This window comes from Callorhinus ursinus, unplaced genomic scaffold (genome assembly GCF_003265705.2).
Source record: "Callorhinus ursinus isolate GAN/ISIS: 27379988/994484 unplaced genomic scaffold, GSC_fseal_2.0 scaffold4, whole genome shotgun sequence".
Classification (NCBI taxonomy): Eukaryota; Metazoa; Chordata; class Mammalia; order Carnivora; family Otariidae; genus Callorhinus; species Callorhinus ursinus.
The window spans coordinates 90,222,075-90,242,776 of NW_027397066.1; the positions used below are offsets into that span (position 1 = coordinate 90,222,075).

The 20,702-nt window shown below is 37.6% G+C and overlaps 1 long non-coding RNA gene and 1 pseudogene across 2 annotated transcripts; one reads left to right on the forward strand and one right to left on the reverse strand.

Annotated features, from left to right (window-relative positions):
- Positions 1–14,712: 14,712 nt before the first annotated feature.
- LOC112825630 (uncharacterized) lies at positions 14,713–19,994 on the reverse strand. Of its 2 annotated transcripts, none has more exons than XR_012378006.1 (3): positions 19,918–19,994; positions 17,130–17,243; positions 14,713–14,942 (listed from the first exon to the last, which is right to left on the reverse strand). It is a non-coding gene; the product is annotated as an uncharacterized lncRNA (long non-coding RNA). The 2 variants fall into 2 exon arrangements; XR_003208754.2 differs by lacking the exon at positions 14,713–14,942 and adding an exon at positions 16,312–16,774.
- On the forward strand, positions 15,005–15,162 carry LOC112825643 (small ribosomal subunit protein eS27-like; annotated as a pseudogene).
- Positions 19,995–20,702: the final 708 nt, after the last annotated feature.

The window sequence follows — 20,702 nt, forward strand, 5'->3', positions numbered from 1 at the left end:
AAATATCAAGTGCAAATATTTGGACCTTGCATCTGAGACTTGGTAGTTCCAGAATGAGCTATAGGGAAGAGACATGAAAGTGAGTGGGACCAGAGTTGGAAGCCTTGGAAAAGCATTGCTTCTAAGAGAAGGAGCTAGAGTACGGTGGTAATCACTAAAGACATGGTATTAAGAAAAAAGAAAGAAGCAAGAGGGGGAAATTAAAGCAAATGCACTGACATTGATCATTTAATACATTTAATTGAAGAGCAAAGACTAAAACAAGAGTGGGTACATGAGTGGAAGAACTATGTGAACAGTGTACAAATGGACAGAGTAGGAAGAATGCAACTAAAAAATGGAAGAAGGAAGACAGAAATAGGAGAGTAGAAGATTAATTGCCTGCTATACCAGTAATAAGTGGAAGTCAAGGCTACTGTTTAAAAATTATAGACCAAATAGTAAAATGTTAAGTAGGAAAGAAAAGAATTAAAAGCACTATAAAAGGCCCTTTAAAACAACAAAAACGAAATGCATGCCTTTCTAAAACCCAAATGAAATTAAAAAACAAACAAAATAAACAAGCAAGACATGAAATAGAGAAAGATTAAAACTATTTGTTTTTAAAGACAGAAAAATATCCGCAGGGTTTCCAAGCAAAAAGGTCAAATTACTTAAAAGGTTAAGAAAATTAGATAGTCATCAGACTTCTAAAAAACAACATACTAAACAATGTACAGGGCGCCTGGGTGGCTCAGTTGGTTAAGCAACTGCCTTCGGCTCAGGTCATGATCCTGGAGTCCCCGGATCGAGTCCCGCATCGGGCTCCCTGCTCGGCAGGGAGTCTGCTTCTCCCTCTGACCCTCTTCCCTCTCGTGCTCTCTGTCTCTCATTCTCCCTCTCTCAAATAAATAAATAAAATCTTTAAAAAAATATATAAACAATGTACAGCAGAGAGGCCTTTTGAGGAAACTCAGGGCAAAGAAAATGTAAGCCAGGAATCTTCTTTACAGTTAAGCTACCCTTTGAGGCTAAAGAGGATAAAAAGCTATTTTCCCCTTTTCCTAAGAGGTTTAGTGGTTTAAAGCATACTTTGCACATGATTTTGTCAGGGAGGAATTTGGAAAGAGCTTAGCTGGGTTGTTAATTTCTGATGCTATCATGTCAGCTGGGATGGCTGAGGCTGAAGAATACACCTGCAAGATAGCTTCTCTACTCACATGTCTGTGCACTGGTGGGGACAGTGGAAGGCTGGGTTTAGATGGGTCCCTCCCCTTCTCTGCATAGTTTCAGGGCCTCTGCACAGTCTCTGTAGCTGAGTTGTCAGACTCTTATGTGGTGGTTCAGGGATTCAAGAAACCAAAGCAGAAATGGACAGTCCTCTTAAAAAATACACCCAGAACAACATATTCTGTTGATCTAAGTAGTTACAGCCCAATCCATAATCAACGGGGGAGGCAAACAGACCCCATCTGTCAACAGAAGTGTGTAAAAAAATGTCCATCATCTTCAATCCAGCAAGTAGAACCTCCCACCTAGACATTAAAAAGCAAAACAATAAACAACCCTTGGTGAAAGCTAAAATATGAGAAGTTTCAGAATTTCTGAAAAATAGGGATAATTTAAAATTCTATGTATAAAAATCAAGATACTTTAAAAAAACAATCAGCAGAATATTCATAGTGGCAAATATATGTCAATAAAAATAAAAGTGAATAAAAATAAGTAAACTGAATTTCCAAAAAAATTAGAAAAAGCAAAAAAGTAAACAAAAAGAAGCAAATACTGAAGGCAGAAATAGACATTAATGAGGCAGAAAATTAAAAAATAGGAAATCAAATAAATCAAATTCTGTTTTTTTAAAAAAAAAAAATAGAGATGGGGCGCCTGGGTGGCTCAGTTGGTTAAGCTACTGCCTTCGGCTCAGGTCATGATCCTGGAGTCCCGGGATCGAGTCCTACATTGGGCTCCAGCTCAGCGGGGAGTCTGCTTCTCCCTCTGACCCTCCCCCCTCTCATGTGCTCTCTCTCATTCTCGCTCTCTCAAATAAATGAATAAAATCTTAAAAAAAAATAGAGATGAACCACTAAGAAATTTAATTTTAAAAGGGGATAAAGGGCAAATATACAACATAAAATGACGAGAGAAATAACTACTGATACACAGAAAATTTTAAAAATCAGAAGACTATTTTGCATACCAATATGTAAATAAATTAGAAAACCTAGATGAAATGCATCATTTCATAGGAAAATACGATTTACCAAAATGGACCCAAGTATTGATAGAAAGCATAAGCAGAGCAGTTATAAAAGAGTTAAAAGAAGCTATCAAGGAACTGTCCCACAAAAGTAACTGGGCCCAGATGATATCATAAGGAAATTCTTCAGAAGAGACCAAAAGAGATAATCTTAGTGTTACTTAAACCACTTCAGAGAAAATGAAGGAAAATTTTCAAATTCTTTTTACAAAGCAATTATAACACTAATATCGAAATATGATAAAGATAATTTAAAAGGAATAGTTCACATATCATTTATGAATATTGACATAAAAAAAACCAAAATAAAATTTTAGTGAAGAGACTTCAACACCACATTAAGAAAACATCATGACAAAGTAGGGTTTATAAAGAAATGCAAGGATAGTTCAATATTAGGAAGTCTATTAATATAAACTACTATATTAATACATTCATAGTTCTGAAAAGCCTTTGAAAAAAGTCAACACTTATTCCTAATAAAAACTCTCAAGAAAATAAAAATAGGTGAATAATTCCTTTATGCATATTCATATATCCATAGACCACTGATTAGGAAATGTCACATATCATTGATATGATTAGGGTTGACATATACACACACATATATTAATGTATACACACACACATGAAGTGTATGTGTCCATATGTACACACACACACACGCACACACACACACACACACACACACCCACACACAAAAGCAACGTTTTACCCAACATGAAAACAGGCATACCCAGTGGGGCTCCTGGGCGGCTCAGTTAGTTAACTATCTGCCTTTGGCTCAGGTCATGATCCTGGGATTGAGCCCTGCATGAACCTGCTTCTCTCTCTCCCTCCGCTTGGGGCTCCCTGTGCTTGTGCATGCACTGTCAACTAAATAAATAAAATCTTAAAAAAAAAAAAAAGGCATACCGGGGGCACCTGGGTGGCTCAGTTGGTTAAGCAACTGCCTACGGCTCAGGTCATGATCCTGGAGTCCTGGGATCCAGTCCCGCATCAGGCTCTCTGCTCAGCAGGGAGTCTGCTTCTCCCTCTGACCCTCTTCCCTCTCATGCTCTCTCTCTACCATTCTCTCTCTCTCTCTCAATAAATAAATAAAAATCTAAAAAAAAAAAGGCATACCCATCAAGAACAGGAACACAGCAAGAATGCCTACTATCTCCACTATTATTTAACATACATAGTACTAGAGGTATTAGCCAACTCAATTAGACAAGAGGAAACAATTAGAGGTATAACAATTGGAAAACAAAAAAAGTGAAATTATCTCTATTTGCAAATGATGTGATAGTAATGCTGGAAAACCTAAAGAATTAGTGATAAAAACAACTCAAAAAAACAAAAGAAATGAGCAAGGTGGCAGTCTGTAAAACCAACACATCAGATTTAATAACTTTTGTATGTCCAAATAATAACCAATAGAAGATAGTATGGAAAAGAAAACCCTGTTTACAATAGCAAAACAGACAAATAACTAAAACAGGAAAAAATGAAATGTGAAATATTTAAAATTCACTTAAAGAAAATATTGTACCTGAAAGATATAAAAACAAATTTGAACAAAGTGGAAGGCATTCCTTATTCCTAATTAGGATGTTTCAGCACCATCAGGATATGTTATCTCCAAGTTAATTTATAAATTTAATATCCCAATAAAAATACCAACAAACCCTTTATTTTTCTGGAGCTAGACACTAACTACTTAGACGAAAAGGGAAATAATAAAACATACACACATATCTGCTTATTCTTTCAAAAAAACACAGGTAATAAGAAAGCAATGAAATAGATTGCCTACTAAGGATGTGTATGGAGAAGCAGGGGGTGAGGAGGGGTGATTTAGGGTGGGAGGAATAGGGGAGAGAGCACACTTCTCTGAGTATACCTTTCTGAAAAATTTTTTCTTTTGAAAGCGTATTAAGGTTCTACATATTCAAAAATTAAAATTGAAACCTCAAGTATGAGAAAAGAAAAATGTAAACTAAATGCAAACAAAAACAAATGAACTCCAACTGTATTTCCAATTCATAACCTGTCCATATTGAAGGGGGGGAAATTTAAACAATTTTTTTCATTTTCATTTTAAATTAAAATTTTACTTTTGAGGTAATTGTAGATTCACATGCAGCTATAGTGGGGGGAGGCTAGGATGCCCCATTACAGCCTGGCAGGGATGAAAGGCTAGGCTCCTCACTTGGCCTTTGCTGGTGGTGAAGATGGGGCCCCAGCTTTTTCTGTGGTATTTGACTGGAGTACAGTGGTTATTATCCAAAAGTTTCCTGTCTTGCTAGGCTGTCCTTTCCTAATCCTTTGGCTAGAGAAAGCAGCCTTTTGCTGTTTTTGTCTATGCTTGTTGGCATTTCGGGATTGACACCGTCTTCAGCTCCAAGTGTGGCATACAGAAGGCAAAAAGAAAAGCCAGGGAACTCATCATCATGTTGTCCCTTGGGTCTTGAGGTACCTGGCTAGTCTGCCTTCTCTCCACCTTTCAGAGTCTTCTGTTTAAGTATAAAGTCCATTTTTTTTTTTTAGTTGCACTGAAAAGAAATAAAAAACAGTATGTCTATTCCATCTTACTGGAAGTGGGAGTTTTTCCCAAGTAACTTTTGAATATAGTCCTTTTATAATTTTGGTCTAAGGGGGGAAAAAGACCCACAAATAAATCTTGAACTCTTTCTTTTGGAATATTATAAGTGTAACAATTTTAAAACTATTTCCTATGTACTGTAGGAATAAGAGAACAGTGAATGGGTTGATATTCTTGGAAGCCCAGATTCTTACTGCACAGGGAGATACAAATATGGGGAAAAGAAAGAGAAGGAAAAACCTGGTGGGGTGGATTGAAATTTGGAATTGAAGGTAAAAACTTATTATTTCATATCTCCATCCATCCATCCATCCATCCATCCATCCATCCATCTGCATATGTTTGCCTCTTTTAGCCCTCTACCTTTTGAACCAGCTATAAGCAGTTATACTCCAATAGTAATCAGCACACCTAGTACCAAATCTTGCCTTCTAAATACCATTCCCTGCTGAAAGGAACATTCCTTGGAGAAATAGCTAATTTCAAGACAGTGGTAAGGAAGGTAAGAGTTGAACCAGAAGCATCTTATTGTGTCAGAATATAAAGAAGTTCTTAAAAAATGGGTAACATCAAAAGCCCCCTTGAAACCACTTTGCAGGTTTTTCTCCTGGCTAAATCTGGGACAATTTGAGCATAAAAATAAGTGAAGATGGTAATGAATTATAATCCACTAAGTAAAATAGAAATCTATGAGTCAATCCATGGATAGTATATAGTGGACAGGTAGGTAGGTAGGTAGGTAGGTAGGTAGGGAAGTATGTAGGTAGGTAGGTAGGTAGGTAGATAGGTAAGGAAGTATGTAGGTAGGTAGGTAGATAGATAGATGGATGAGAAGTCCCAGCTCTTCCATATAGCAGAAAGCTGACTGATAAATTAGAGTTGGAAAATCACCATTTTGTAATTATCAAACAGAAGATTGGTTTGAGCAAGAATCACCAATGAATGATAAATCTAGGGGAAGAAGTTTGAGAAGGATCAGGATATTTGCATGGTTTTCCAAATGTCTCTCCACAGACTGCTCATTATTGCAAAGGGAAAAATAATAACCATACAGTGGACAAGAACAAACCATTGGGAAAAGAAAATTAATATCACTGGTAAGGGGGCAACAGACATAACCTGCTTTGATATATTGTTTCCTGAGAAGGGCACAGTATCACTTACATAGTATTCTGGCTGCGGATAAAATAAACAGAATCTTTTTAAAAAAGATTTTATTTATTTATTTGAAAAAGAGAGAGAGAGAGAAGCAGGTTCCCTGCTGAGCAGGGAGCCCGATGCGGGGCTCGATCCCAGGACCCTGGGATCAGGACCTGAGCTGAAGGCAGAGGCCTAACTGGCTGAGCCACCCAGGCGCCCCTAATAAACAGAATCTTATGAGAAAACAGTGGACTAGCCCAAATTGAGGAACTCTTGAAAATAACTGACCTGTATTCTTTAAAAGTATTTATGTCATTAAAGATAAAGAAAGACTGACAAATTGCTCCAGATTAATGGAGACTAAAGACTAAATAAGAACTAAATGCAGTATGTTATGCTGGACTGGATCCTGGACTCTTGGAAGAGAGAAAAAGTGTAAAGGACATACCTGGTGAAATTGGGATAGGGATGCTTGATTAGGTAAAAGTGTTATATCAATGTTAAATATTTTGAATTTAATAGCTGTACTGAAGTTATGTAAGGGAATAAAAATCAAAACTCATGTTCTTAAGAGATGCACATGTAATGCTGAGGAGTTAAGGGGTTTGATGTATCATGATGTACGTAACCTGTACTTCAATATATATTTCCAAAGAGCAAGAGGTTGATAGTGCAAATGTGCCAAAATGTTAACAACTGGTTAATCTGGATAAAGGATATTTTGGAGTTCACTTGTAACTTTTTTATGAGTTTGAAACTGTTTTAAAGTCAGAAAAATAAAAAACAATGCAGGATAGTAGATCAAAGGTCAGAATGAAGGTAGGAAATGAAAACCCTGCTAAAGCCCCGTCTCTGAATTATAGATAGAAATCTGGAATGAAACTGTTTTTGTTCAGGTTGGCAGAGGTTATGATTATCATTTTTCACATATTCAACATACACTGGAAGAACAGAACTTCAATGAATGTAAGTGGTTAAATCAGGTTCTTTAGCTTGTTGGGGAAGACGAACGTTTAAGAAGTAGTGAAAAATTGAAAATTCGTTTTGATATTAATGCAATTAAGGTGCATCCTTAGATAGAATTCAGTGGTGCAAATGTATTATTAGAATACAACCACTTTAGGCAGGCATTTTTGGTATTTGTTTAAACATGATCTGTGCCATATGTCCCAACACACTATATCTATAGCCAATGCCCAAACACAGCAGCTGATTCCCTTTCTTCTGGACAAATGGAGTAGTTTCCTTAGCCCAGGAAAATGCTTACAAACTCAACGTTCATTGAATTCTCTTTCCTCAGGACACCTTCCCCCACCTCCTCACACACTCTTGCCAATCCTGATATCCTTTTACCCTTAGCAGAATCTTATTTTACTTTAGCAATTTGCACATTTGTAAAATTGGACACCTGGGGTTTTAGTTTTCAAAGCATTACTCAACGGGTGTGTCCCAGCTTCTTGGCTTCTTTGACTATGTGTGCACATCTAGAGTATGCCTGCTTATGCACATGCCTGGCAGTTTGCTCCTTGATAAACTGGCCCTCTAGTACTCTCTTAGGATTAAATTGAGTTCTTGATGTATGGCTACAAATGTATTGACTGTAGCCATGTTTCAGAGGCCAAACTCTCAGAAGGAAGCGACCATGTCTGTCGATTTGCTAGGTGTCATACAGGACTGTTTAATAGGCATTTCATGATGACCAAGAATTCTTTTGGATAGTTTTATGGCTCTGATATCCACTTATACTTAACAAGTATGACCTAAATTATTAACTTTTTGCTTGATGGCAGAAAACAAATTCTAACAAAGGATAGTAAAAGATTAAAACAGAGATGCACATGTCAAATCGAGGAGTAAAGGGGCATTATACATTATGATGTATGCAAACCATTCAATATTTATTTGGAAAGAGCAAGAGATTGATGATGCAAATGTGGCAGAATGTTAACAACTGGTCAATCTGGATAAAGGATATTTTGGAGTTATTTCCCCACCAAGAGAATCAAGTCCTCCTTGCAGTCTGATAAGTGGCCAAACATTTATTACTTCAATTTGAATTAATTTTTTCTTGCTGAGATTGAACAGCTATCTGCTCATATATTTTGGTTGTTTATTCTTTTGTGAATAGCTTATTTTTTGACATATTTTTCTATTGGGTTGATCTTTACCTTTTTAATTTGTAAGAATATCTAAATATTAAGGATATTAACTGTACATCTGCTATACATATTGCAAATATTCTTCCCTTGCTTTTCATATACTGTTTAGCTTTATTTATACTATAAATAAACTAATCTTAACTAAGTTAAGATTAGAGCCCAGAGAAACCACTAGGACCTTGGTATCGAGTTGGATATTATCTTTACCTCCTTCTGGGTGCATTGCGTAGAGAATGGATTTAAGAGATTTGAAGAAGTTATGTGTCTAAAAAGTTTTCAGAATAATTTCCCATGAGAAACCAAATTTACCTTAGCATTTACCTTAGAAGTATATGAATTTATCTTAAAATAATAACTACAGAAGCTTACCTTAGAAGTATAACTTTCTACTATGATTTCTTCACAGACTCAAAATCAGGGACTTCTGTAAGAGCTTCATAAAGCAAAACTTCGGCATAGATGTGTTCATATTTCATTTTCTTTTTTATATAAAGTAACATAACCTACAAATTGTGGATTTTAGAGGAATTTTTGTTTTCTGTGTTTGTCAAGAACTTTTTTTTACAATGAATGCATATTCTTATCATCAGAAAACATGTTTTTTAAAATTAAAATTTACATTTGTATAATATGATCACAACTCTAAAAAATATGCAGAAAGAAATACATTTGTTATTAGTTGTTCCCTCCAGACAGTTGGGACTATGAGCAATTAATTTTTTCCCTCTTGCTGTGTTTTTATATTTTCCAAGTTTTTTGGCATAATCATTTATTACTTCTATAAAGGAAAAATATGTATTTAAACTAATTAAAAATTTATAATGGGCTCATTTAAATCATCCAAGTACTCTCAATAACTTTTATTTTGTAAAACCAATTCAAACATTTAAGTAGTATTCTGTTAAAAAAGATTTTTTGATTTTTTTGATTTAAATTCTTCACAATTCAAATAATTATTTCATTCTCAAGGGGAGAAATTGTTTTTCTTTTTTTTAATAGAGATTTTATTTATTTATTTATTTGAGAGAGAGAGAGAGCGCATAAACAGTGGAGAGAGGCAGAGGGAGAGGGAGAAGCAGACTCCTCACCCAGCAGGGAACCTGCCCTGTGGGGCTGGATCCCAGGACCCTGGAGATCATGACCTGAGCAGAAGGCGGACACTTAACCAACTGAGCCACCCAGGTGCCCTGGAATTTTGTTTTTCTTTCTTGATATTTTCATGTAAGGAGGTATTACCATGAGCAGGCAGTAGCCTCACACACCTGAGCCTGCTCTCACCTCCTGCACAGCCTGCCTCATGGATGGGTCAGGACCAGATGTTTTCCATGGTGTCTGGTCTTGTGTGATGTGCCCATCCAGGGTAGGAAGGAGACAGGCCCACTTATCTGCCCTGTGCTCGCCAGGGTGGCTGTCAAGGCAGTTTGCGGTCCTCCATTCTCTTAGTCTCTTTGTCCATCTAGCTCTTCATCCCAGTGGCTCCCAAGGAAGAAGAGAGGACGCATGAAGCCTCATTTTGGTCTAAGCCCAAACCATATTTGCTAATCCATCTTCACCAAGGTGCCCTGTAGGCTGAGACTTACTGTGCCTCCAATAATAGGCCTGTCACTGTTATCTTCATATATGTAGCAATGGTTTGTGTTTATGGGCTATTGGAGCAAAATCTAGAAGGGGAGTAGAATGGGAGTAGAGGAAGAGTAAATTGTTGGTACCCCCAGCTTTTCAAACATTCTCCTAGAAGCATTCATGGGTGACATCCAGCAAATATTTATGGGGTGTCCACCATGGGTAAAACACTTTGGAGTGGACAAAGCCCTCTAAGAGTTCACAATCTAAGTGTGCATAAGTGCCTGTGGAGTTGAGCATGCTTGACTCTATGTGTATGTTCAAACCTGCACTCAACTAATTATAATGCAATGTGGTAAGTGGTAGAAGAAATGTTAGCAAAGAGCAAATATTAGCACAGAGAAGGGGGCATTTGACTCCTCCACTTCTTAGTTTATGCCAGACTTCCATTTTCTGTAGGAGACTTGACAAGCGTGCTTGACTGCCTATTGTAGATGTACCTGACAACACATCAAGAGATTTGGGTCTCAATCTGTTCTGTCACTAACTGGGATACCTTATATCTATGGGCCTCATTCTTCCCTATTTTGGTGACAAAGGATGTTGGAGTTGGCTTTCCAGGATTCCTTATAAAATACTATGATTTATTCCTTTCAGGAGATGAACAACGAACTGTACTTGGCAATTCACTGCCAATCACAGCACATACTATCTTTGAGTCAAAAGACACTTTAGCAGCCATCTGGTACAGCCCTCTTAATTCAGAGAAGGAAACCAGCACCCAGAAAGATGAGTATTTTGTACAAAGTCAGAGCCATTCTTGGTCCCCAGGTTTCGTCATGTTAGTGCAGCTGAATTACTTAGACTTCGAACAGAATTTGGTTAAGAGTTGCTGGACTAGGGGGCACCTAGGTGCCGCAGTCAGTTGAGCATCCGACTCATGGTTTCAGCTCAGGGTGGTGAGATCGAGCCCTGAATTGGGCCCTGCACATGGCGAGGAGTTTGTTGAGACTCTTTCCCTCTGTCCCTGTGTGCTTTCTGTCTCTAAAATAAGTAAATCTTAAAACAAAACAAAACAAAACAAAAGAGTTGCTGGATTGAATGCCCAACAGAATTTGAATCAACACAATCAGTATAAAACAAATGCATGCAATCCAAGGGATTTCAGGTGAGATACATTCCCTTGAGCGATCAACTGGACATTCTTGGCAGGAGGTAGTAAATGTGATTGGGGAAATATCTGTGAATACCATTCTTTCTGTGCTCCAGAAATGTCACCCTTCTCAGGAATGTGATTAACTGGGTGTTTAGAAACATAAAAAAAAAAAAAAAGCATGTGAAATAGACTGCTAAGATACTGAAAATTTTCCTCTATTCACTTTAAAACAAATAGCATGTTTACAGCAGATTAAGTAAAAGGTATACTATTGGGTTTTGGTGAACTTGGTGTTCTCTCTTGATTTGTTTCTTGATTTTATCAGTAACTTCCGGGTGAATGTTAAGTACAGAGTCAGTAAGTGTGAACTGCTCCAAGCAGTGTGTCATGCTGGAAAAAGGAACAGAGCCATTAAATAAAGTTCTGGTTTAAAATAGATTAAGTCTAGCAAAGATCAATTTATTTAAATATTAAGTGAGTCCAAGCACCAAATTCACTCCTGTGCCCTCTGACTTTGCTCTCAGTTGGCCTCCTCGTCCCCATCCAAGAACAGCATGGACAGCTGTGGTAGAAAACAGGGTGTGTCTCTGGCTATGGGGCTCAAATGCCACACACTAGATTCTCTCTCATCGTGGCATTTGAGGTTGAGATCCACACACTGGCTTTGTTCCCTAGGCAGCTGGGAGGTTGTATGGGGTCACAGGGCTTCTCACATGGGTGCTCGGCTTCACCTTCCCAGTGGCTTCATTTCCTCCTAGGGTAGAAGTGATGCATCTCCATTCTGCCTGCTTCTCTGCCTACTTGTGCTCTCTCTCTATCTCTCTGTCAAATGGATAAGATAAAATCTTTAAAAAAAAGAAAAATACACATCAAAACTACAATGAGAGACCATCTCAAACCTGTCAGGATGGCTAAAATCAACAACACAAGAAACAACAGGTGTTGGTGAGGATGTGGAGAAAGGGGAACCTTCTTGCACTGCTGGTGGGAATGCAGACTGGTGCAGTCACTATGGAAAATAGTATGGAGTTTCCTTAAAAAGTTAAAACTAGAACTACCCTATGATCCAGCAATTGCACTACTAGGTATTTACCCAAAGAATATAAAAATACTAATTCAGAGGTACAGATCTGTGATTCAACAGTCTTGCACAATTCACAGCACTCACCATAGCACACACCCTCTGAAACAGATAATGCAATATATGTTAAGAAAAAAAAAAAAAGAAGATAGCAGGAGGGGAAGAATGAAGGGGGGGAATCGGAGGGGGAGACAAACCATGAGAGACGATGGACTCTGAAAAACAAACTGAGGGTTCTAGAGGGGAGGGGGTGGGGGGATGGGTTAGCCTGGTGATGGGTATTAAAGAGGGCACGTTCTGCGTGGAGCACTGGGTGTTATGCACAAACAATGAATCATGGAACACTACATCAAGAACTAATGATGTAATGTATGGTGATTAATATAACAATAAAAATTAAAAAAAACTAATGATGTAATGTATGTGATTAACATAACAGTCAAAAAATTAAAAAAAAAACTAATTCAAAGGGATACATGCACCCCAGTGTATACAGCAGCATTATCTACTGCAGCCAAATTGTCCATCAACTGATGAATAAAGATGTGGTATATATGTATGTATATATATAACATATATATTACTCAGCCATAAAATACCATATGTGGTAGATATGTGTATATATGTATATGTGTGTAGATATATTATATATACAACAAAATATTACTCAGCCATAAAAAAGAATGAAATCTTGCCATTTGCAATTATGTGGATAGAGCTAGAGCGCATAATGCTAAGTCAAATAAGTCAGAGGAAGACAAGTACCATATGATTTCACTCATGTGGAATTTTTTTTTAGATTGTATTTATTTTGAGAGAGCAAGAGTGAGAGAAAGCAAGAGGGAGTGCGGGGAGCGGGGGGAAGAGCAAAGGGAGAGGAAGAGAATGTGTAGCAGATTCCACACTGGTCACAGAGCCCAAAGCGGGGCTCAACCTCAGGACTCTGAGATCATGAACTTAGTCGAAACCAAGAGTCGGACGCTTAACTAAATGAGCCACCAAGGCACCCCTCACTTATGTGGAATTTAAGAAACAAAACAAATGAGCATAGGGAAAAGAGAGAAAGGCAAATCAAGAAACAGACTCTTAACTACAGAGAACAAACTGATGGTTACCAGTGGGGAGGTGGGTGCGGGATGGGTTGAACAGGTGATGGGGATTAAGGAAGGCATTTATGACGAGCACTGGGTGTTGCATGTAAGTGTTGAATCACTAAATTGTACATCTGAAACTAATATTACACTGTATGTTGATTAAGTGGAATTTAAATAAAAACTTAAAAAAAAAAAAGGCCAAGGGGGCGCCTGGGTCGCTCAGATGGTTGGGCATCTGCCTTCAGCTCAGGTCATGATCTCCAGGTCCTGGGATCGAGCCCCACATCGGGCTCCCTGCTTTTCCCCCTCCCTCTGCCTGCAGCTCCCCCTGCTTGTGTTCCGTCTCTCTCTCTCTCTCTCAAATGAATAAATAAAATCTTAAAAAAAAAAAAACATAAGCCAGGCACCAAGGAATAATAATTTTAGAGAGTCATAAAGGAAATGGGAAATTTATAATATCCAGGTACTATTCCCAGCATCAGCTTTCTTAGTTATGTGATGAGTTAATTAATATAGTTGATCTTTTCCTCAGAGTGAAGGAGTTTTTTGGTTTCAGAAGTAGAACGTGATTCCTGTGGGGCTGCAAGACTGATTCAAACTACACCAATCCTTTCAGATAAATGCCAAGCCTATTATATTTTTCAAATCCAGAAGACCTTGTAATTTCATATATAAATTATCGATACATTAAAAATGATTTCTAACTTTTAATTTGATTCTATGCTTTTAGTATACCTCTCTGTACATGTGGGAGATTAAAAAAATTATGGTTTTCCCCATAAATGTAAAAGTCTTCAATTTACAACCACAATTTCTGCCTTTGTCTTTTAATCCCTGGGCCAATATAATCCAGATTTGACTACCTTTTTAGGGGCTATATTTTCTACTCTAGGCACTGATTTTTTCTCAAAGAATGGTGAATCATGAAATCAATTGTTCTTGTTGAAGACTCAGATGAGGATAAAGATTATTATGTATCTACTATTTGCTACACATGAAACATTCCACATGGAAATTTGTCTTAAAGCTCCATAACTGTATTACATTACTAGTTTAACACTTATTTGAATAGAGAGAGAAATGTTTAACACTATTAAGAAGACAAGCTTGATAGGAAGTGATGGAAAAGTCTCATCTTGAAGAGACACAGTGGTGGGCCAACTCCAAATATTCTCGAAAGGAATTTTAAAGGAAATCCCTCAGTAAATCTGTATGTATACATAAAAAATGGACTGAAAAGAAACTAGTTAAGAAGGTAGAGCTATGAAATTATCATATAAGACAGTACTAAGTGCATGTTTCTACCCACACATGCCTAATTTCAAGAATTATGTCAAGTAAAAAACCTACTTAGTAATTGTCAGGGAAAAACTATCCTGTCGAGGCTTTATTATGTTTCTCCTCCTATGCTGGAAACATGTAATATGTTGGATAAAAATTAATTTGCCAGCAATGGGCAAGATAGAGATTTGAAATGTTAAACCAAGCATCCTTTGGAGAATGATTTTATCTTATGTCCCATTTTCTAAATAGGATATATTGTTTTGGACTCCTGAATGTTCTTGACATGAACTACTGAGGCTGATGCAGAATCCTTACCTGTGAGGTCTTGAATTCCACATGGAATTTTGAGTAAAGTATGGCTCTGTCGGAGGCAAGGAAACTTTCTAAGGGAATTACATTCTAAACGTAATTTTCCTTTTAATAAACAAGGCAGTCCGAAGGACAGCACTATTAGAGGCAGCACACCTGAGGGCAGGGTTTTAGGTTATAAGAGAACTGAACGTAATGCTCTTCATCTGAAGGCCAGCGGGTATCCTACTAAATCTCCTTTGAAACAACTTCAGGCCTTATAGACTGGGACCGGCTGGGATTGCAGAAGGATCGACATCCCTTTGGCTACCGATTTAGTACGTCAACCTTGGAAGAGGAAAAGAAAAAACAAAAAGAAATGGCTAGTTCAAAGCCCAAACTCCTATTTTATGGATATAAGCTGTTCAGGTTGCTACAAGATTACCACCGTTTTCAGCCATGCTGAGACGGTGGTTCTTTGTGTAGCCTGTTCAACAGCGTTGTCCAGCCAATAGGAGGAAAGGCCAGACTCGCAGGAGGGTATTCATTTAGAAGAAGGCGGCACTAATGATCCACACTACTTCTTGAATTTGTGTTCTATCGCAGAAAGCCTTATCAGTTCAGTAATTCAGTTACTCTACCAAGATAATGTAATTTAATTTTGTAAGGTATACAACAGTGATCTCCTATTTTGGTGTCAGGTTTTCAATAAAGTTTTGGTTATGGGCAATAAATAAATATAATAAAATTACAACTTTAAAAACCAAATCTTAACTTAAAAATGAGGGAAAACCCATAATCTTACTGCCTCGTCAAATAAATTATTATCAGTTTCTCTGTGTCTCTTATCTGTTCTACAAAAATAATAAATACTAAAATTGTAGGCCAGATAAGAGTTTGTATATTTTTCTATTAATATTGTGGTAAACATGTCCGTTTTAATGAGTATGTCATATTCTCATAATAATTTCTTAACTATTTGTTATTGTAAATGAAAACTCTAACTTTTGCTACCATGAATAACATTACAATACCTTTCTGTATGATTATAACTTCTTTTTTTAGTAGAGAGAATATTCCTTTAGTGAGAAATTGCCAAGAGTGAGATTACATGGTCAACGCCTATGAATATTTTTATGGCTCTGAAATGTGTTGCCAAATTGCTTGCTAAAAGGGTTGTACCAAATGCAAGTTGACTTTTAAAGGTCAGACTTATTTTGATACAAGATCAACATATGTGCTATATTAAACTAACCATTTATCAACTGGTGAGAAACAAAACATATCATTTCCTAATATGTAGAATAAGAATATAATCCAGGAATCATGCCAAAGTCTGCCATATTGTGAATGGGCCAGGCAGTCACAAACCTCAGTTCTGTTCATTTTGGTCACAATTCTAAAGTGGATCCCTTCTGGAAGTTACATTTTGGACGAGCTGTGGCCTGATGCCCAGAGAAGGTAATCTCAATGCTTCTTTTTGCCTCAGCACACAGCAGGAGGACCGAGGTCGTAGTTTTACTGGTATATATGCATAGTGAGCTCAATTTTATTTTGTAATCTCCTTCATTTGAGAGGATTAAGAATGAAGATTACAGCTAATTCCCAAACTCCCTGGAAACAAGGTACTATTCCTTTTAAGAAATCAGGCAGTCAGATTCTGATGCATAGTTTAAAAATACACAGGCACAAGCAGTTCTATCTGTACAATGTCATAGTTGTATAATTTTGTTATTCTTGGTTTAGCTGATGCATTTAATGAAAGGGCTGAAATGAATACATGAATGCATCCAGGGAAACTGGAGCCACAAGTGACCTATGAGAGAACGAATCCTTTCCAAGGCATAGATTTAACTCAGGTGAATGATCACAGGATCCGAGATTCGGTGTTTTAACAACTGCCCCAGGATGTCTTGGTCTCACAGCAAAAGTGGCTCAATCCCTTCCTCTCTTCTTTCTCTAATATACATAAAGTCTTTGTGTAGAGTTTGGAATAGCACCATTTGTCTGTTATTCCACAAACACTCGCATTCATTCTTCGGGTTGTTTTCTTACTTTCTCATTTGACTTCCCTGTCTTGCGTACTGAATTAAACTTCCTTGATAATCAGGATATCTGTTTATTTAATGTAATGGCTGCCTCTTTTTTCTTACTGTCTCCAGGCACATCTTTATGGATCACTGAAAAAGACAACTTCGTTTCTCAAACAACACAACCAGCAGCCAGAGGGACCTTATCAGGTGGAATTCTCTATGCAGGGGAGACATCAAGAAGTTGGCAAAAGGGAACAGAAGGATGGATATGGTAACCCATATTTTCCTGTTGGTGCCCTGGCACAGGGGATGGGGGAAATGAGCGCCCACCTTAACATTTTTAGCAAAATAAAAGAAGCTCTAGAGACTAGAGGTTTAGGCAAAAGTTCTAGAGTCAGACAGACTTGGGGTGTATGTCTCTCAATCACTTCATAGCATCTCCATTACTCAATAGCTCTGAGACTTTGGGCAAGATCCTGAACTTCTCCAACCTCAGATTTACCTTTCATAAAATGGAGTTAATGTCTACTTTTCATAGGGCCAGGTAGAGGTTTTCTTTTCCAGTCTTTTTCCTGATGGTGGCTCCTGACTGATGGCAAGCAAAGGTAGCTGATATCTGAGAAAAAAACATGACTTTGTGTCTTATTTTTAATTTTACTTCTGGTATTGTGGGTAAAACATTAGGCTTTGGACTCACTGAAAAAACTCCTTATATAATGAATTATTTAGCAAGGTTGTGGGATACAAAGTCCCTGTATAAAGCTCAATTTTATTTCTATAAAAGAGCCACAAATAAGTAGAAAAATGAAAAATTATTCATTTACAGAAACATTCAAAAACATAAAATACAAATAAATTTAACAAAAGATATGTAAAGTTCTACACTGAAAAGTGAAAAACACTGATGAAACTAAAGAAAACTTAAAATAAATGGAGAAATATATAATGTTCATAGATTGGAAGACTTAGTATTATTAAGATGTCAGTTCTTCCCAAATTGAACTATATATTCAGTGAATATATGTGTGGAGAAAAATAAACTTCTACTCCAACCTCACATAATATATAAAAATTAACAAAGATGAATCACAAACCCCAACATAAATGCTAGAACTCTAAAAGTGCCTAGGAAAAAAAAAACCAGGAGAATATATTGAGCCTGGAATAGGTGACAACTTATTAGAGAGAACACATACAAAAAAATGTAAGCATAAAGAAAAAATTAATAACTTGGACTTCATCAGAATTAAAATCTTTTGCTCATCAACGAAAACTATTAAGAAAATGAATGGACAAGCCACGGACTGGGAGAAAATATTTGTAATACACAGATATGAATTTATATCCAAAATATATACAAAGAACTATAAATCAATAAAACAAAAAAATGAAAAAACCCAATAAAGAAATGGGCAAAAGACATGAATACACATCTCACAAAAGAGGCATGATGAATTAACATATGAAAAAAATGGTCAACACTATTATTCACCAGGGAAAGGCGTATTAAAATTGCAATGTAATATTAAGTCATGCTTATTAAAATATTTAAAATTTAAAAGATGGATAATACCAGACATAGGTGAGGATGTGAGACAACCAGAACTGACATGCATTACTGGTGAGAGTATAAAATGGAGCAGCCCCTTCAGAAAAATGTTTGGCAGCTTCTTATGAAGTTAAACATATACTTAACCTATGAACCAGCAATTAGGTATTAACAGAACAGAAATAAAAACATTCATGGAGCCGAACCTAAAAACAATCCAAATGTCCATTGACAGGAGAATGGATAAATTGTGATATGTTCATACTAAAGAATACGCCCTACAATAAAAAAGAAGTACCAATACATGCAAGATGGAGGAGTGTCAAAAACACATTGAACAAAAGTCAGATACAAAAGCAAACCCGCTGTATGACTGCATTCTTCTCAAGTTCAAGAACAGACAAAACTAACCTATGATAGACATCAGAACCCTGGGTGCACCTGTGGATGTGGGTGGGATTGACTGGAGGGAGCACAGGGGACATTTTGGTGGTTTTGGAAACATTTTTCATCTTGGTCATTGTGTTGGTTTAAAGTGTATATACATTCACCAAAACTCATCAGATTTTATACATAAGATCTGTTCTCTTTAAATTTTATTTTAATAAAAATAAAAAATGAATGCATCTCAATTTCAAGTCAGGCTGGGAAAACCAAATGAAAGCAACTTTATTTTGTTTCTCTGGTATTTGAAATTTTTGAAAATATACCATTTACTCAAATATTTTCTACTATCTACTTTGTACATCCTTCTAATTTTAAGTGGTAAACTATGATTATTTTCCCCCCAAATAATTTCTATCCTTGGAGATAGAAGAAAGGAAATAACTATTTCACAGTTTTATAAATATTTTAAGAACAAAGAAAGAACTGCAAACTATGGTTTACATTTTCATTAGTTTCCAGCAAGCAGTTTTGTAAATTTTTATTTTAGAAAGAGAGGGAGAGCATGGGGGGAAGGGGGGAGGGAAAGGGAGAAAGAGAGAACCTCAAGCAGACTCTGCTAAACTCGGCGCCCAATGCAGGGCTCAATCCCATAACCCTGAGATCCCTGAGCCAAAACCAAGAGCGAGAGGTTTAACTGACCGAGACACCCAGGCGGCCCAAGCAAGTGGTTTATAGCATCTCTAGTACTCCAGTAAGCCTTCTAACAGTGTATACTTAAAAAAAAAATTTTTTTTTTTTTTTTTGTAAAAAGATTTGAGAGGAGAGAGAGAGCACAAGCAGGGAGGAGGTGGCGAGGGGCAGAGGGAGAGAGAGAAGCAGATTCCCTGCTGAGCAGGGAGTCCGACTTGGGGCTCCATCCCAGGACCTGAGATCATGACCTGAGCTGAAGGCAGATGCTTAACCGACTGAGCCACCCAGGTGCCCCCAGTCTATACTTAATGGAACTTTGCTTCCTATAGATTCAGTGAAATTAGAAAATCAGGGGAAAGTGTATTATGGATTATTAAAAAAAAAAAAAAAGCCAGAGTTCCCTAAACCTTAACATTTTTAGAGGTTAAAAATAGGGGCGCCTGGGTGGCTCAGTCGGTTAAGCGTCTGCCTTCGGCTCAGGTCATGATCTCAGGGTCCTGGGATGGAGCCCCGCATTGGGCTCCCTGCTCAGCGGGGAGTCTGCTTCTTCCTCTCCTCCCCGCTTGTGCTCTCTCTCACGCGCGCTATTTCCTCTCTCTCACTCTCAAATAAGTAAATAAAATCTAAAACAAAAAAAAAAAAAAAAAATAGACGTTAAAAATACCCGAGAGCATGGTGAAGGAAGCATAGTAGGAGGAGATCATGAAGGTGACGTGAGGCCAGTTGACCCGCCAGATGGACCAAGCAGTGGGAGGCTCCCACCTCCTCTCCTGGGCTTGGAAGGTCCGTTCCGCTTATTGTTCCTGCAGCCGGAGCCATTTCAAGGATGCAACCTTGAGAGACCCATGTGTTGCTGAGACTATCTGTAGGATATATGTGATTGAACCCTGTTATGGCTTCTGTATAAACTTTTAAGATTCTGGCGAGTGTAGAGATCCACTTGTCTTGCAACCTCCTGTGAGGAGCCTCCTAAGTAAGTTCCCTTGCTTATTAAAACTGCCACCTCCCTGGCTTATCCTAAAATGTGTGTAAAAAGCAGGTATTTTATGATAAAATTGTGTAGTGCGTGCAATGTGTGGAATTCAGAGGAAAACCCAGAGTCAGTGATTAACAATGACAAAAAAAAATGCAAGTAAATTAGCCATTGTTCAAAGAAAGCAGTGGTGCCATTTCTCTTTTGTGGCTTTTTAGATTTTTGTTGCCCTGAAATTCCATTTTATTGGAAACCAACTTTCTACCTGGTCTTTCTTTTTTTTCCTTTCTTGGAGAGAGTGGGGGGAGGGGCAGAGGGAGCAGGAGAGAGAACCTTTAAGCGGACTCCACACCCAGCACAGAGCACCGCCCCCCCGCCCCCCCAGGGTTGGATCCCACAACCTTGAGATCAAGGTCTGAGCCGAAATCAAGAGTCTGATGCTTAACTGATAAGCCACCCAGGCACCCATCCACCTG